Source organism: Pogonomyrmex barbatus, unplaced genomic scaffold (assembly GCF_055798465.1).
Source record: "Pogonomyrmex barbatus isolate J1 unplaced genomic scaffold, ASM5579846v1 scaffold1, whole genome shotgun sequence".
Classification (NCBI taxonomy): domain Eukaryota; kingdom Metazoa; phylum Arthropoda; class Insecta; order Hymenoptera; family Formicidae; genus Pogonomyrmex; species Pogonomyrmex barbatus.
In genome coordinates this window covers 11,901,808-11,917,447 of record NW_028297098.1, presented here as the reverse complement: position 1 = coordinate 11,917,447, position 15,640 = coordinate 11,901,808, and the positions used below count along the sequence as shown (strand labels likewise).

At 44.0% G+C, this 15,640-nt stretch overlaps 1 protein-coding gene across 4 annotated transcripts in view; it reads left to right on the top strand.

Moving 5' to 3' along the window:
- Positions 1 to 15,640, top strand: part of LOC105424401 (protein pangolin, isoforms A/H/I/S) — a 139,411-nt gene that overhangs the window by 87,236 nt on the left and 36,535 nt on the right. The gene's annotated exons all lie outside the window — the stretch shown is intronic.

Below are 15,640 nucleotides of genomic sequence, written 5' to 3'. Positions count from 1 at the left end.
AGAGAGAGAGAGAGAGAATCTTACCAGTTACGCGAGAACTGAAGATCGCGTCGTGTCCGGCCTCGTCGATAACGTGTCTCGCGAGTTTACTTCAAGACGCAGTCGGACGAATTTAAAATAGGGATAGGAATAAAATAGTAGTAATTCTTTCCTACATTCATCATAGTGAACATTATAAAACGATGGATTATAATTTCATCAATTTTATCTATTATTAATTTTATATGTTTAAACATATAAAATTAATAATAGATAAACGTGTACACGAGCGTAGATATTAATACATATACGATGATTTGTATTGAAAATAGTGTGATTACTTTGAGACATCTTTGACGCATCAATATTTCAACACAAGATGCATATAGTTGTGCATCAGTCTCACGTCACGTCACGTCACGTCGCGTCGCGTCACGTCACGTCACGTCATGTCACGCTGCACGTGCAGTACTGCGTTAACGAACCATACCGCATATTTCGCGTCTCGCGCGATTAGCGTAGTGCCGAACGTGCGAAATTTAGACTTCTTCAAGCTTGTGATTGATGTTTATGACGCAATTTTCATAGTTAGACATTATTTTATATGAGCACAAATAAGTACGTAAATATCGGTTTTTTTTACTGTATATCAGAAAAACAATATTTATTATTAACTTTTACTTATTTTGAGCGTTTGAAAAATTGACTTTTTTGAAAAATATATCTCAATCTTTTTAAAGAATAACATGGAATTTTACAAAATTCCGTCAAAATTATTTATCGATAAGAGACTCAGAGAAACACAAGAGAAATCTTATTCTTTCCATATTTATAATTTTTATTGTACTTGGATACCTTGATTTCGATTGGTACCTATGATTTTGTACCTACGATGAGGAGTCTTCGTATCTGTGTCTTTATTATTGATCACAGAAAACAAGCAAGATCTCTCGACGGTAATATCCGCAACGCGGCAACAAGCAGCGTGTAGAGATAATTATTGCGAGCTGCGTTCCCGACAAATTTCCCTTAATTAACGCGAAGAAGCGCACGGAGGCGCCTACGTACAGCAAGCGCGGCCAAGTGCCCGCGTACATATACATATACATATACATCTACGTATACATGTACATACTCGTGCGCATATATATATATATATGTATATATATCTCATGCATACTTGACGTATACGCGACTGCGAGCTTAGAGGCGTCCGCGCGCACGAGGGCAGCGGCAACGAGAAGCCTCATTATTTTCTAATGCACTTGTTAATTGACCAATCGCGGAAGGGAAGTGCGCCTCCCACGCTGCGGCCGCCTCTTCCTAGTGTTAACCATAGCCGGAACAATTTAATGATCGGTGCGCTCGTGTCCCCCTTGCCGTCTTCCCCGCCGTTCCCCCCCCCCCCTCCCCCATCGACGTTCGTGTCGGGGACTATTATGACACGCCGCACTTCGGGAAATCTTTTCCTCTTCTCACGCCCCGCTTCTCCGTTTATACTCCCAAAGTAGGATTTGCCCGGACGACGAAAAAGGCGACAGACCCTTATATACTCGATATATATGTAAATATACATAAATATATATATATATAGGAAGAACTCGATTTTTTTTTGGTTTCTTCGAAAATGGTCGCTTATCTCGCGATCGAGCGAGCATCACTTCTGGACACGAAGAGTCCAGAGTTGCGCTCACACGATTGCGAAAGAAGCTCGTTTATGATCGCACAGTCGGACGAGCGAGAAAAGAATCGCGCTTCTTGCTATCCATGCATCATTTCAATTGAATCGACGGGTAGTCGCGACTAGCATCACTCCGAATCCGAATATTTTTGCAAGAATTCACTAGACAAATTGTGAATGGTTAAGGATTATCGCATTTACCGTTAAGAAGGAATGTTTCTTTAAAAATGTAATGAGAAAGTGGCAGACGATAAGCGCTGTCTGTTGTATACGAATTTAAAAAGGCTCTGTGTCAATTAAATTTTTTTATTATATTATGTATCGTGATTTCAGTTAAAAATCTTTATGCATACACAAATAAACTATATTTACATCATGAAGAAATAAAAACGTATAATATATCGAGAAAATTTTACATCAAAAGATTTCTAATTAAGGAAATTGTTATAAGCATTGAAATTCAAGGTTGATAAGGTTTATATGGATAATTTTAAATAATTTTTTTGAATTTTTAAATTTAATAACATTGATTTTCGTTGTAAGCAATATTGGATAATTAATTTCATATATTTTTATTCAACAAATTGGGATTATAAGCACTTGATCTGTGCTCGTTTGATTTCATGCAAAGAATAGATAACAACGTTTTTTCTGGTTTATGAAATGTAACGAAGTACAAAGCGAGATGTAATTAGAACGAAAATTCCACTTCCGGATGCGTGCTAGCTTTTTGTCGAAAATATATCAAGAATTGCAACGATGTATTTTTAGTTTTAATTATTTTATGCCGCGTGTACCAGCCAGTGGAAACTCAGCGGTCACCCCGGAAATTCGCCGTTTCGCCCAGGCGAAAAAATATTCGCTGGATTTACTAAATTGCCAGTCACCAGCTTACAAATAAATGTAATTACTACGTTTATTTATTTCGCTATGCAATCTATGACAGGATTCATCGGCACAAATCGCGATTCAGCGTAAATATAACATGGCCGAACCGTAAAATTGTTTAATCTAATTTTTTTTTCGGCGTACAATTTCGGAATAAATTTAATTGGATTTTAGTTCGCCGCTCAATTTCTAAATAAATCTAATGAATTTTCTTTTTTTTTTTAACCAATGGTCTTCTTTTTAGATTACATCTAACTGTAAAAATAGGATTTTATCGTTACGATATATGTTTCGTCATAGACCTATCTATTTTTAGAGAAGAGAGAAAACTATTTCATATTCATTTAACCGCGAAACGATTGGTTGCACAAGACATTCCAAATTCTGCTTCGCTATGCTTTCCGCTTTTGTCGATGATCTGGAACATTTATTTAAAAAAAAAAAAAAAAAAAAAAAATGATACGATCCTTGTTTTTCTTATGAATTTTTTTCCTCCTTTTTTTCTCTCGTCTTCGCTCTTCAAAGAAAGGACATCTTTCGATCGAACGAAGGCAGCCTTGCTTGGACTTAAAACAACGCGGCAGGCAGCGGATGGAATAATGACCCGCGTCCCTAAATGACGCGAGGTGCATATTTAATGATCTCGCCTATATCGTGTCGCGTCAGCTCTGTTTGTGCATGCGTGCGCTGGCGCCGTTGCATGTGTATGCGTCCTCAACGTAACGAGATGAAGATACAGGATTCGGTGGGAAAAGGTAAACGTGTCGTTGCACACAGATTATCATTGTCCGTATCTTCTTACTCAACTGCTGAAAATTGTTTTTTCAATATCTCGATAAAATTTTTTGAAATGTCCTTACAATTCCATTGCTTTTTTAAACTCTAGTTTCCGAAGATAAGCTTTGGCTGCCTGTAAATCTGATTCTTTCTTTAATGATGAGCTCAAATTAAGATGCGATTAATGGAGCGGTGTCGAGATTGCGTTATTCTTACGTCATTATGCTTTTTCCTTGTAAGCTCCTACCGCTTTGCTCTTCCTTTCCGAACAACATCGTGGGTCGGAAGTATCGAGTGGCCTTAAGTGGTTTATCGCTCCCCGCCCGTCTTGTTTTTATTGAATGACGAGCCGTGATGCGATTTCGCTTGAGCAAATAATCAATCGATTTATTCGAAGACATTAGGCAACCTCCTTCCGGTAAACGTCTTTTAATTTCCTCATTCTCATATCGAAATGCCGAAGGGTGATCGATTATCGTCACATTTATATATTCATTGCATTTAATATACGTCAAAAGCGATCGTTTACTTTGCAATGTTATTCGAAAATTAAATTTCAAATATTTCGCATTACATATGATTTGGATTTATTTGAAACCCTCAAATTCATGCTCAAATTTATTATATAATTGTAGGTCCCTATTAAACACCAATTACTCAAATATGCTCTTTTTAAATAAAAATATTAAGGAAAATGATAAAATAATTGTTAAAAGCATTATAATTGAATTCTTTTTTTATTTGTTTTAATAAATGAGCGAAATATTTTAAAATTAATATTTCTATTTTCATAATGACATATCATGATGTAACGATCTCGGTAACCGATGAACCATTAAATTGTATTTGAAATAGAATTGAAACTAAGTGCGGATTCCTAATTTACAATTTCATTCAGCTGTCGCTTGCCCATATCGGAAGACAATCGAAGTAACGACTCAATCGTCATTCGAAAATCAATACTCGAGTTCCGCGGAATACCATGGGGTTCCGACGCGATGCTCTCGACGTCATGAAAAACGCACCTTGCAATACGATCCGGTTTTTGCCGCGTCAGCGGAAACATCGAATTCACGGCGGGCGGCCCGTCGGCCTCGCTCCGAGGATGAGCTGGTTTTATTAATCTGCCTCACAAAGAGGTTTCGCTTTTTCGTAAATACTGCCAATATCGGCGGCTTTTGGTGTACACGAAGAGAAAGAGCGAAGAAGAAAGAGAAATTCGTACGTGGTATTGTGTTGGAGGTCGATATTACTAAAGACGGCACGTTATTCATGACGCAGCATCGCGAGGGATATAAGAAATATTACGGTGCACTCGAAAAATGAATTTTACGAAATCTCTCATCAATTGTCGTCGATTACAAAAATCGTTAGTACCGTTCCTCTCAATTGAAATGTATAGCAATTGCCCAAGTCGGAAGCCTGTTGTAACGAATATTTCGATATTATCGTCTTGATATTAACTTGACGGAACGAAAACAATTTTTTTCACAATTGCATTTAAATTTTAAATCTTTTTGAACGTTCGCCAACGTGACGCGTCTCGCCGGCATGCTCGTTTTAGCAACTATTTTATTTCAACTAGACTCGCTTCGTATTTCCTTCTCGACTCTTCGGATAGCTCACTTCCTCGTCGCGTGTCAAGTCCAAGATTCCCATTGACAACGAAAGCCGTGTACCTCGTCCCCGCCGATTGAATATTTGATCGGGCGTATCAGCGTGGCACGATATATTCCACCTACAAGATTATGCGGCAGCCACGTCGTTTTCATGCGTGACGAGTCCGCAATTTGCGAAATACCACGTATCAAGGGCGAACGACCGGCGTTTGCACGTGTGTCGAAGGGAGATAATGCACGAGTGCGTGCTGTCCTGTTGAAAAGGCTGTCGAGATAATGCCAGTTTCGACGGGAAAAGCATCGCGGAGACACTTGCTGCGCATTCCACAAAGTACGTAGCTATCGTAGTTATCGTAAGACATACGACATCAACATTGTTGTAAACACCTACGTAGCAGGTACGAACCTTGGAAAAATCCTTTAACCCTATCGCGGGTAACGCGATGGGGCATATGTGTGTATCATGGTAATTTAATATGAAAAATGCAACGTTTTTTTCTTGTAATTTGAAAAGAATAGTAGTAAAGGTTTCCATTCAACGAGAATACGAGAATACGTGGTTTACAAAATTGAGGCGTTTATGTACACAACTACTTGATTCACAAGATTCTCTCAAAGCTCCAAAGATCACGAATGTTGGAACGGATCTGGAAAAAAAAAATGTCAAGAAGAAAGGATTTTACGTTTGGCTAACCAAGCATAAGGACGTTAACGAGCGCTAAGCTATCCCGACCGGGCGTTTCGTTAACCTGAGCCATGCGCTCGCGTTGGACCGTTTTAAGAGAGGAGGGGGGGGGGGGGCTCGACATTCGAAGGCGCTCGAAGGAAAGCGTCGACCGCGCGACACAATACCCAAAACAAATTTGAGGTTTCCCGATTCCGAGCCGATGCGTCCGATGAAGCGCCCCACGATTATTCCGGAATAATAAAGCGCTACCGCGCTCTCTCTTTTCCGAGGATAAGAGTCGAGGGACCACCATAGGGATATAGATCTCGAGCAAATATTTGGACGTTCGTGACCGCGAAGAAGGAGGGTTGGTCGGAGCGGAACGGCAAAACGGTCGACGGAGATTGAGAAAGACGAAGCCCGAGCCGCGACGGACATTGTGTCCGAGCGCTTAGCGGACCGCGATAACGGAGTTACCCTGGCCCCACCGCCGGCTCCCCATTGTGCTCCCACATTTTATAAACCGCATAGCCGTGCGAAAAAGGGCCCACCCACTCCTGCCTTCTTTAGGTCATTTTGTTCGAGTCACGGCATTGTGGACGCTCATGCCGATGTGCCTCGAGATTCGATCGTTTCCCGGTTTATCCTAGCGAAGTCTAACCACGACAAATTCTCTTATTTCTTTTCTCTCTTCCACGAAGCTAAACGAATATGACTTCCATCTCTCCAATTTTCAATTTTTCGCATGTAGACAGCCAATTGTGCACTCCTTTCATTTTGTTCTCCTACCTTCCCTGTAATATTTGCTTACTAGAAGAATTAAAGAATACTTGATTATACGAGTTAGGTGTAACGAAGATATTTTATTAACATCGAAAATATATATAACATAAATTTGTCGAAATTTGTTCCCCATGAGACCGTAGATGCGATATACATAAGACAATAAGCAACGTTGCGAAATATAACGTTCGCTCGGCAATGTATGTCAAGCGAACATACATCGCGTAGCGGGCTCCTTTTGGAAATAGGTGAATCCTGCGTCTCTCGGGGAAGAGCTCTTACAAGGATGTAAGCGATGGGAACGTGTCGGGAAGGCGGGAGAAGGCCGGAAAATACCGCGGGGCTCGACGTGTGACTGCGTGTGTGACTGCGTTGTTTGCTTTAACGTCTCGCTGGATCTCGCTCTACGTCGAGGTTCCTCCACGCGACTTCTTCTCTCCTCCGCGACTTCTTTGTTCTCTCGCCTCCTTCTTCTCCTCCTCTGTCGCTCCCGCGCGTACTCGTGTGTCTAGTGTTTGCTCACGGCACACAACTTGTGTTTTCGCGTGCGTATCAGACCTGTGGTGGATCGGCGCACTGTGAAACGGCGAGAGGACAGGTTTGGGTTCTAGGTCCCCTTCGACTTTTCGAACCCTTCTCGACCGCGCGAGAAGGGAGCAGGGAGCACGAGGATGACGATGTCGACGACGTCATTTTCGTCGTTCGGGTGAGGACGTCGACGATGTCGTCGACGATGATCGGAGCGGAAGATATGGAGCGGGGCACGGATCAACGCGCGGCGACGAGAATTTATTTTTACGAACTATGCAGGAGGGATCGAGCAGCCTCGTCTTTGATGTTCGAACCGACGCATAGGCATTAGCGTATAAATATTTAGACCTCCGGCCGTTGCCCGGGATATATGGGCGCCTCGATCGACTATGCTACCGGGCACGATATTACGCCTTTGTCGAACCGCCTTTCGGCAAGTATTTTGAACCGCGCGCCGCTACCGATGAAAGACGGCAGAGCGTTGTCGACGATGTAAATTCATTGCGAGATACTTGCGAACCGTGGCTGCGAGGAAAATGTCGGTCCCGTTTGAACGATAGTTGTCGAATACGTGCCGGATTATCAGTGATCATTTGGCTACCGTATCTGAGACATCTTTTGGAATACATATGCGAAGAAACTTGTCACTTATAAAAACATTAAAATGGTAATTCAAATAATTTTTTCACGTATTTTACGTAAAAATATCGCAAGGCAGCGTAAGGAAACGTTAATCAACGATCAAGCTAGACGCATTCGTCCCGCGGTATACTCCGAGGATATACTTCCGTGCCGTTGGCGCGGAAATTAGAGCTTCGCCCGTCGGTTGGCGGAGGTGACGAGAAAACGGGGATTGGAAATGGAAGCTCCGATATAGAAGGAGAGAAGGAGAGTGGTGGTAGGTCGAAAGAAGACCGAGAGGATGGCGAAGCGGCCCGAGACGACGACGACGAGTTTGACGGGGCGATGACGACCGAGGGGATCAGTGGGACGAAGGGTAGTAGCTAGCTGGCGATGATGGAGACGGAGGTGGAGGCAGTTGGGGAGGCTGGCTTGAGGTGGTAGGACGGGCCTGGGAGGGTAATTACGAAATATAAAGGGTGGGCTGGCCCGCGCCACCAAGGCAGGCAGCCAGACTGATGAATATTTCACCGTTCTGCATTAGCCAGCGAGAGAGACGCTTGTGTGTGTGTGTCTCTTTCACTTTCCATATACAGCGACTCGACGTCGGCCTCCTCCCTCTGTGCCGGCCTCCCCCGCCCCCTCCCCAAATACACCCTCGGTATTCCGGTATTCCGGTATTCCTCTGGCCGAGGTAGAGAAGGATTCGCGTGCGTTCTGGTCCAGTCGACGCACACGGCGTAAAAAGACAATCACAAGAGTAATCGCAAATGGTTTTCCGCAACATTCGCATCAAAGAGGAAGAGAAATGGAGGCGAACTCGTCGGATTGAGCAAGTAGCCGACATCTTAACAATTATGCAACTTACACATGTAATAAAAATTAAACCGTAGATCAAAACGGTATAGCAATAATTTATTTGAAGCGCCACGGGCGCTAAATCCGCGATGCCGATCTTAAATCATCTTGCGATCTTTGAAGGACGATTCGAAGAATTTTCAGTCCGAAATTCACAGGACAAGGCTCGTCTTTTCGATGTCGCGTCGTTTGACGTCAGCCAGTCGAGAGCTGCGTTCAAGCAGCAAATTTGAATAACTTCTAAGGGAGGACGAAATTCCGACGCGGAGAGCGAGGGAATACGGAGATCGGCGCAATCGTTCCCTCTCCTCTCCACCCTCTCTCCCTCCCTTCCTCTCTTCTCTCCCCTTCTCTGCGTTGAACAAGGAGCACAGCTTAGGGGTGGTTGACAGAAGCAACGTCGTTTCGGATGATATGATTTCTCGGTACAGAGAGAGGTCACACCGCTTCCCGCTAGAAATACTTCTCCCTTCTTCATTCTCTCTCTCTCTCTCTCTCTCTCTCTCAATCTTTGAATATAAATGTACATGCGCGCGTGCATACACGTGCATATTTACAAACACACGTCAAGGAGAAACGCCATGCACCGTCATCGCATCGCATTGCCACTCTTTGGCAGCAGGGTCCTACCAGACCGACCAGGACGAACCTATCGACTACCACTTCAACGTCTGGCGACCCTTTCGCCGTGCTCATTCGAATTTATTGGCGCGTGTTCGAATATTCATAAAAAAGGGACCTCGTTGGCGGAGCGGTGCTTGGCTTGCTCTGCCCCTCTCGTTTTCCTCGTCCTCCGGCATCATCCCCCCTGAACCGCGACGAATTATTATACGGATTTTTAAGTGGCGAGGCGGAGCGAGAGACGAGGACGGCACGATTGGCGACCGAAACCAGTATATGCTCGTGTGGTTATGATCGAGAAATCGATTGTTTGCGCGAACAAAGTGTTCACTGACTTTGTGCTAGAGAGAGGGTTTCTTCTGTTTGTTCGGGACATCGTGGCACGAACATGGTAATCTACGTCGTACATCATCTCGGTTTGGACAAATTTATCGGTATTAAGAAATATGGCAATATTAAATGAAATTTATAAATATGGAAAATGATGAACAGAATTCTATGAGATATTTACATTCGATCTTTACGTATATTTCGCCTAAAAGTAGTCACACATTCTACATTTCAAAAATGTAGAAAATTGTCTCGAATACACAGCAAAATTGAAGATTAACGTTTTTCCATTTATATGCAGTCATCCGTGTTTGTTTTGCGTGAGTCGACTTGTCAGTTCTTCGAAGCCGTTGTATAGCTGAAAATAATTAACGCGTTCGAATTGGACGGCAGTTATTAATCCATTATCAATTTTTTTCCGGCCGCTCGCATCCAGGCTGCTTGCCTTCGCATGTTACACACGACGGCCGGATTGAACAGCACCGATTGGAAATTGATGCCTCGTTGCCGAATGTGTTTTGACGAGAAGCCTGAACTTGCTTTTTGCTTTGTAGCCTGTTTGCCTGCAAATTTACCGACTGATTTTTCTCCACCAGACACGTCAAACTCGCGGATTTTTATGTTGACGCGCTACAAATGAAACGTTTACCGGACGGCTTCAGGGCACGCGTGTTTTTATTTATTTATTTTTTTTTTTTTTTTTTTTTTTTAATACAATCGCGTCTTTTCGCCGCGCGCAATATTATTTAAATATTATTTTTGCTAGATCACGATATCGTACAAGTCGCGGTAACGGAATCCTCTTTCTAGTGTACATTTATGTAATCCTACGCAAGATACAAAAATAATAGAATAACGGCTTAATAAATCAATTTGAAATTTTAGCTTTCTCGCGATCCAGTCGATCGTCTCGTTATTTATTTGCCGCTTAGGACCACAAGTGCATCGGTTTAACTTATGTAGTTTTACAAATTGGTGTACACATCCGGAGGGGGCATCCCCCCGTACGTCGTGCGTGTTTATAGACCCGCTCGTGTACGTCGACGAAACTCAGCTGTATATACACGTGTAACTACTTATACATACATACGTAAGGAATGCATGCACGAGGCCTCGTGTGACATACGTTCGCGCGCGCGCGCGCGCGCGGGTCGTGTCTCCTCATGCGTGCCCGGCCGGTGTGTATGCGTACCCGGTGACTCACCTAGCGCCCGTATTTTGCCAGTGGAATTCAAAGGCGGGCAGGGTATTGTTTTTGGCAAAGATCAATGTGATCGGTTCGCTGGTCTTCCGCATGGAAAACCCGGCTGGGCTCTCCCTGCTGCATTATTTGCTCCGCTAAACCTAAAGAGGTCCGTCCTATCCGACTCCTCCTACTCCGCGCATCTCTCCCCGTTCTCTCGTCCTCTCTGTCTCTCGCTTCCTCTCTTCCCACTACCTTCGCGAATAACCCGTCTCTGAGCTTTTTGTCCATGCTCCACACGCCGATTAGCGCGATTACGACAAGAAAATAGCGAAAAGAGTGTGTGTGTGTGTGTGTGTGTGTGTGTGTGTGTGTATGTGTGTGTGTATTTTTGAATTTGACAATGTATAACATTTTTTTTCTACTGCGTAATGAAATACTCAAAAAATTGTAAATTATTCCCGTTTATTCGAAACTGGGAGAAAAAAATCAAAATTAAAAATTCATTCTAGTTCAGTTAAAGAATTTCTTGTAAACTTGTGCATTAGAAGTAAAGTAATTTTTAAAATATAATTCATCTTTATTTTATACTTTTTTTTTATCACAATATATTTTTGGTGACATTATTAGAGCTTTTTATTGCAGCGCTCATTTTGAAGGAAACATAATAACGATATTGCATTAGTCTAGAAAATAATTGATTTGTATTGGTTAAGTATGCAGTCTTTTGATAAATTATTGTATACTAATCGAGCGCGCATTACGTAGGGCAACACAAGGGTGTGCAAATGGATGCTAAGATGACCCACTTGAGAAGTTCAATTAAGACTATAAGTTGGAGTATGCAGTGCGAATCACGTCAAATGCATTTATCTAAAATAAAAGTGTGAAGAGATAAGGAACTATAATATAAGGAAAACAAATATTGTTACTACGAAGTTCTGAAAATACAGTTCTGAAGATTTCCAAGAGAAATATGAGGAAAACAGTTCTGAAAATTTCTAAGAGAAATATGAAGAAAACAGTTCTGAAAATTTCTAGGAAAAATGTTATCAAATATGAAAACGTAAGAGCTTTCTATAGGAGAGTTACAAGAGGTTTCACGACTATTCAAATAATAAAAAAATTACTAGTCGAGTCACTGTCTGATCTTAAAATAGAAATGAAATTTTGATTTGAAAAGGAAATCATATCTTTCTCGAAGTCTCGTACGAAAATCGTCATTGATTTGAAATGCGCGAAAGACGCGGGGCAGTTCCGCGCGGTTCCGCGCGGCGGAGAAGCGCCGAGTTCCGCGGCGTTAATATAGCGAACGGCGAGCCGCGTCGAGCTCTTTGCCACTCCACCGAGCGGAAATTGATAGGATAAATTCCGAGTCTGAATTGGCTCCGTCGAACTGGAAAACCTCCCCTTCTCGTCTCTCCTCTTCTACCCCCGCATCACTATTACCGGCGCCATTTCCTTTCCTCCCTCGACTCCTACTACTCCCTCTGCTGACTCTCTTCTCTGAATCCTCTCCGTTCACCCTTGCTCATCGACGAGCATGGCCGTCTCATGGTTTTACTCTTTCATCGATGTTCCTCTTAAATTCCTGACGTAGAGTCATCGATTGGCGGCGGTTGGCGAACAAACCGGCGTGCGAGAATGACACTCGCAAATTCCTAAAAATATTACAGAGATGAAGAAACAGCGTCTAGAATGTTAACTTTACTGTAAAAATGATTTTCAAGATCGTGTGATTTGTTGGGAAAAAAAAAAAAAGATAGATAGGCGAGATAAAAGCGAACAGTTGCGAGGAGAACACGCAAGGCGTATCGATAATTCGAGTCAAAGAAGATTATCGCAGCAATGCGAGCCAGATATTCTGTTAATGAGTCGAGTGACCGGTTTAAGGTAGCAACGAATACATATTATGACTGCGAATTATGTTCCTTTTAGTTGCTCTTGACGCGGATAGGGTCGAGTAAATTGATGCGATCCGACTCTCTCTCTCTCTCTCTCTCTCTCTCTCTCTCTCGCTCTCTCGCTCTCTCGCTCTCTCGCTCTCTCGCTCTCGCTCTCGACGTGTCGCTCTCCGCTTCGTGCGCGCCTCTCGACACGCGAGATAGAGATTGATCGCGGCTTCGGCTATCTGATAAGCGCGGAATGTTGAAGAAACGCGTGCACGTACGTCGTGCCGCTTGACAGCTGTTCTCAGAGATCCGCTTACTTCGTGCAAACAAGTTGTTAGTACCTGTTACAACGAGACGCGGCCGCGTATCGCGGCGAGTTTATCTAGAGAGACGTCTCCGATGCGACGCGAGCTTCATTGCATCTTCTCGTACTCGCGCGAGCGTAAATCAGCAAGAAAGAGGACGACATCGGGTTAACATCGGAGACGCGCGATAGAACGCGCGCGGTTTCTGGCACGTATTACAATATCGAACGTGTCTATTTATGACGATGAGATAACGTAGGTCGCGTTTGAATGCAAATAATTGCAACAATCTATTTTTTTTCCCTTACGTTCCCACGGAGACACACGCGATCTTTCGAATGAAAGAGCGCGAAACAATCAAACGTTTGGTCACGCGGAGTCAAGAGTCGGGAGAGTTTACATGGGCTCATTCGCTGTTGCAATATTCTGTCGAGAGAACTCGAAAATAAGCTCGAGAGAGAGAGAGAGAGAGAGAGAGAGAGAGAGAGAGAGAGAGAGAGAGAATGAGAATGAGATCTGGGAAGGGACGAGAGAAAAGAGAGAGCGCTCGCGCCGGATATTTTACGTCAGCGGACAATACGCACAACTGTCGGATCCATTATGCCCACTTAATTAGGCTATGGCGTGTCGTGCAAGGGGCACGACACACGGAGACACACGGGTGGCGCACACGGGAGGGTGGCACACACGACGACGGCGACTACGGGATAGTCAATAGTCGGACAAGATACACCACACGCGTGTACGATGCGTGTACATAAGATGGGGTGAGAGAGAGAGAGAGAGCAAGGTGAGGCACGCGGGGACACACGACGAGATACGGAGAAGGCTACAGTACGGGGGCAACAGGAGGTACGGGAGGTGCAGAGGGAGCAGCCCCTCGGGGGGTAGACGAGATTATAATCTGTCCCATTATTGTGCCATCGACGTCCCGGGAGGGATTTTTCCATTTGACAATGCAGTTACACATTTGTGCATTTAACATCCGCGCATCCCGCAGCCACGTTCACATTGCACCCGAATCAACCCCCTTCTCCGCACAGAAGGGGGACGGAGCACGGGATGAGCTTCGGGACACGCGGTGGACTTGATCGGGACATCAAGGAGGGTGGCTCTCGCGTTCATCCCTCTAAACCGAAAAAAGGGGTCCTCGGCTATAATCCTACCTGCGTATGATGGCCTCGGCTTTGTTTGCCGCTACGACATACTGAGCACACGACAAGGGCTTACGAATGGAACGAGGAGGGAAGGGAATTTCTCTCTCTACATCGACGATAAAATCTGGGTTGACAAAATATGTTTAAACGACACTCGTTTTTTAATCGCTAGACATTTTTATTAAAATAAAATCAACTCAATTAGATTGATAAAAAAAAAAAAAATTCAAAGAAATCACGTTTTTGGGTCACCATATGTAACCTATCGTCGGAAGTGTGTTTCCATTCGATTTTGCAAACGCGCGAGCTCGCCCTGCAAGCCACGTCTCTCGCATTATCTTTCTTTCGCTTTAAAATGTAGTCTTTCTACGGAATACATACGTCTCGTGACCTTTCGTTTCAAATCCTATTGTTTAACGCTCTTTGTCCCAAAATTCGTTTTGTACCAAACTGAATAGCTTCGCTCGACGACACGAGGGTACATTACCGTGAGAAAGTACGCTCGCAAATGAGGGAACTACTAATTGCAGTTTTCGAACAATAATCCTCATTCGAAGCAGCGCGGGAGTCGCGGGTAGAACCAGTTCCTTCGCCCGGCGCTTTCACGGGCAAAAAGAGAAAAGGCATATCTCGCATTTATTATTACACACTATTCGCCTTCCGCGGAGTTTCCTGCCGTTTCCAACCGCTAACCGCAGTGTGAGATAGAGCGGCTACACACCCGCCTGTTACATCGAAAAGTACAGGTTTGTTCGCCCTCGAGACAGTCATCTGTCGTCACGTTATACCGAGGTATCCATTAAACTGTCGAAACCGTGAACGCCGCAGCCTTTACGATTTACCGTGATCGCCGCGCAATATGTCCTCTGTCGGTGATGGCTGTATCGATCATAAACACCTGTTTCGCGCGATGACAGTGATTCATGGATCGCCGTTCCGATTGTCGCGTATCGCCGGATCTCTTTTATACTTATTGAAACTTCGATGTCACGTCGATAGGAAGGGTAATGATGCGATCTCGTAAATAAATCTATCTTGCATCTTACCAATTAGTCGCACATTTCTTTTCCCTTTATATATTAAAGGGATTTTCTGCCTTTAAACGATCGCTCGTTCGTGGCAAGTTATAGTTAACGTGCACGTTTCTTGAAAAGATGTTACAGCGTGATCGCGGCCGCCGCTGACCTCGAAGGAGCAACGATGACGAAGGTCCGTCGGCGAGTCGTTGATCGGCGAGTCCGCGGCGGGACAGGATTGTGCGGACGCGGTGCCGGCGGTAATGCGAAGGGTAAATCCCGGTCTCCGCGCGCAACCGGCCCCAGCGTATCTAATAACCGTTATTATGCGTGCGCGTATGTTGACAGTGGTAATACGGCGTGTAATAGGCCGCGCCGGTGTATAACTGCGAGCCGCACGTAGCTCCCAATATCATCGCGCCCGGTTATCACCGGCTGTTATATCAAAGTACACACACAACGGAGAGAGTGAAACGGAACGCATATAACCAATCGCGCTATCGCGCTTCGCGCTCTTATCTAGCGCTCTTATCTCACCGAAAGATTACTCGCACGTGCGACTAATATCACGACGATTTGTCACGATCGATGCTATCGTAGAAAGAGAAATATTTCCGAGACGGACCTAAAATACTCACGCCTCACCTTTAAATCTCGAAAAGCGTTGCGGACGTTGTTTAACGGAATTTCATCAATTTTGAGTGTGTAATATGATATATTATTTTACAGACA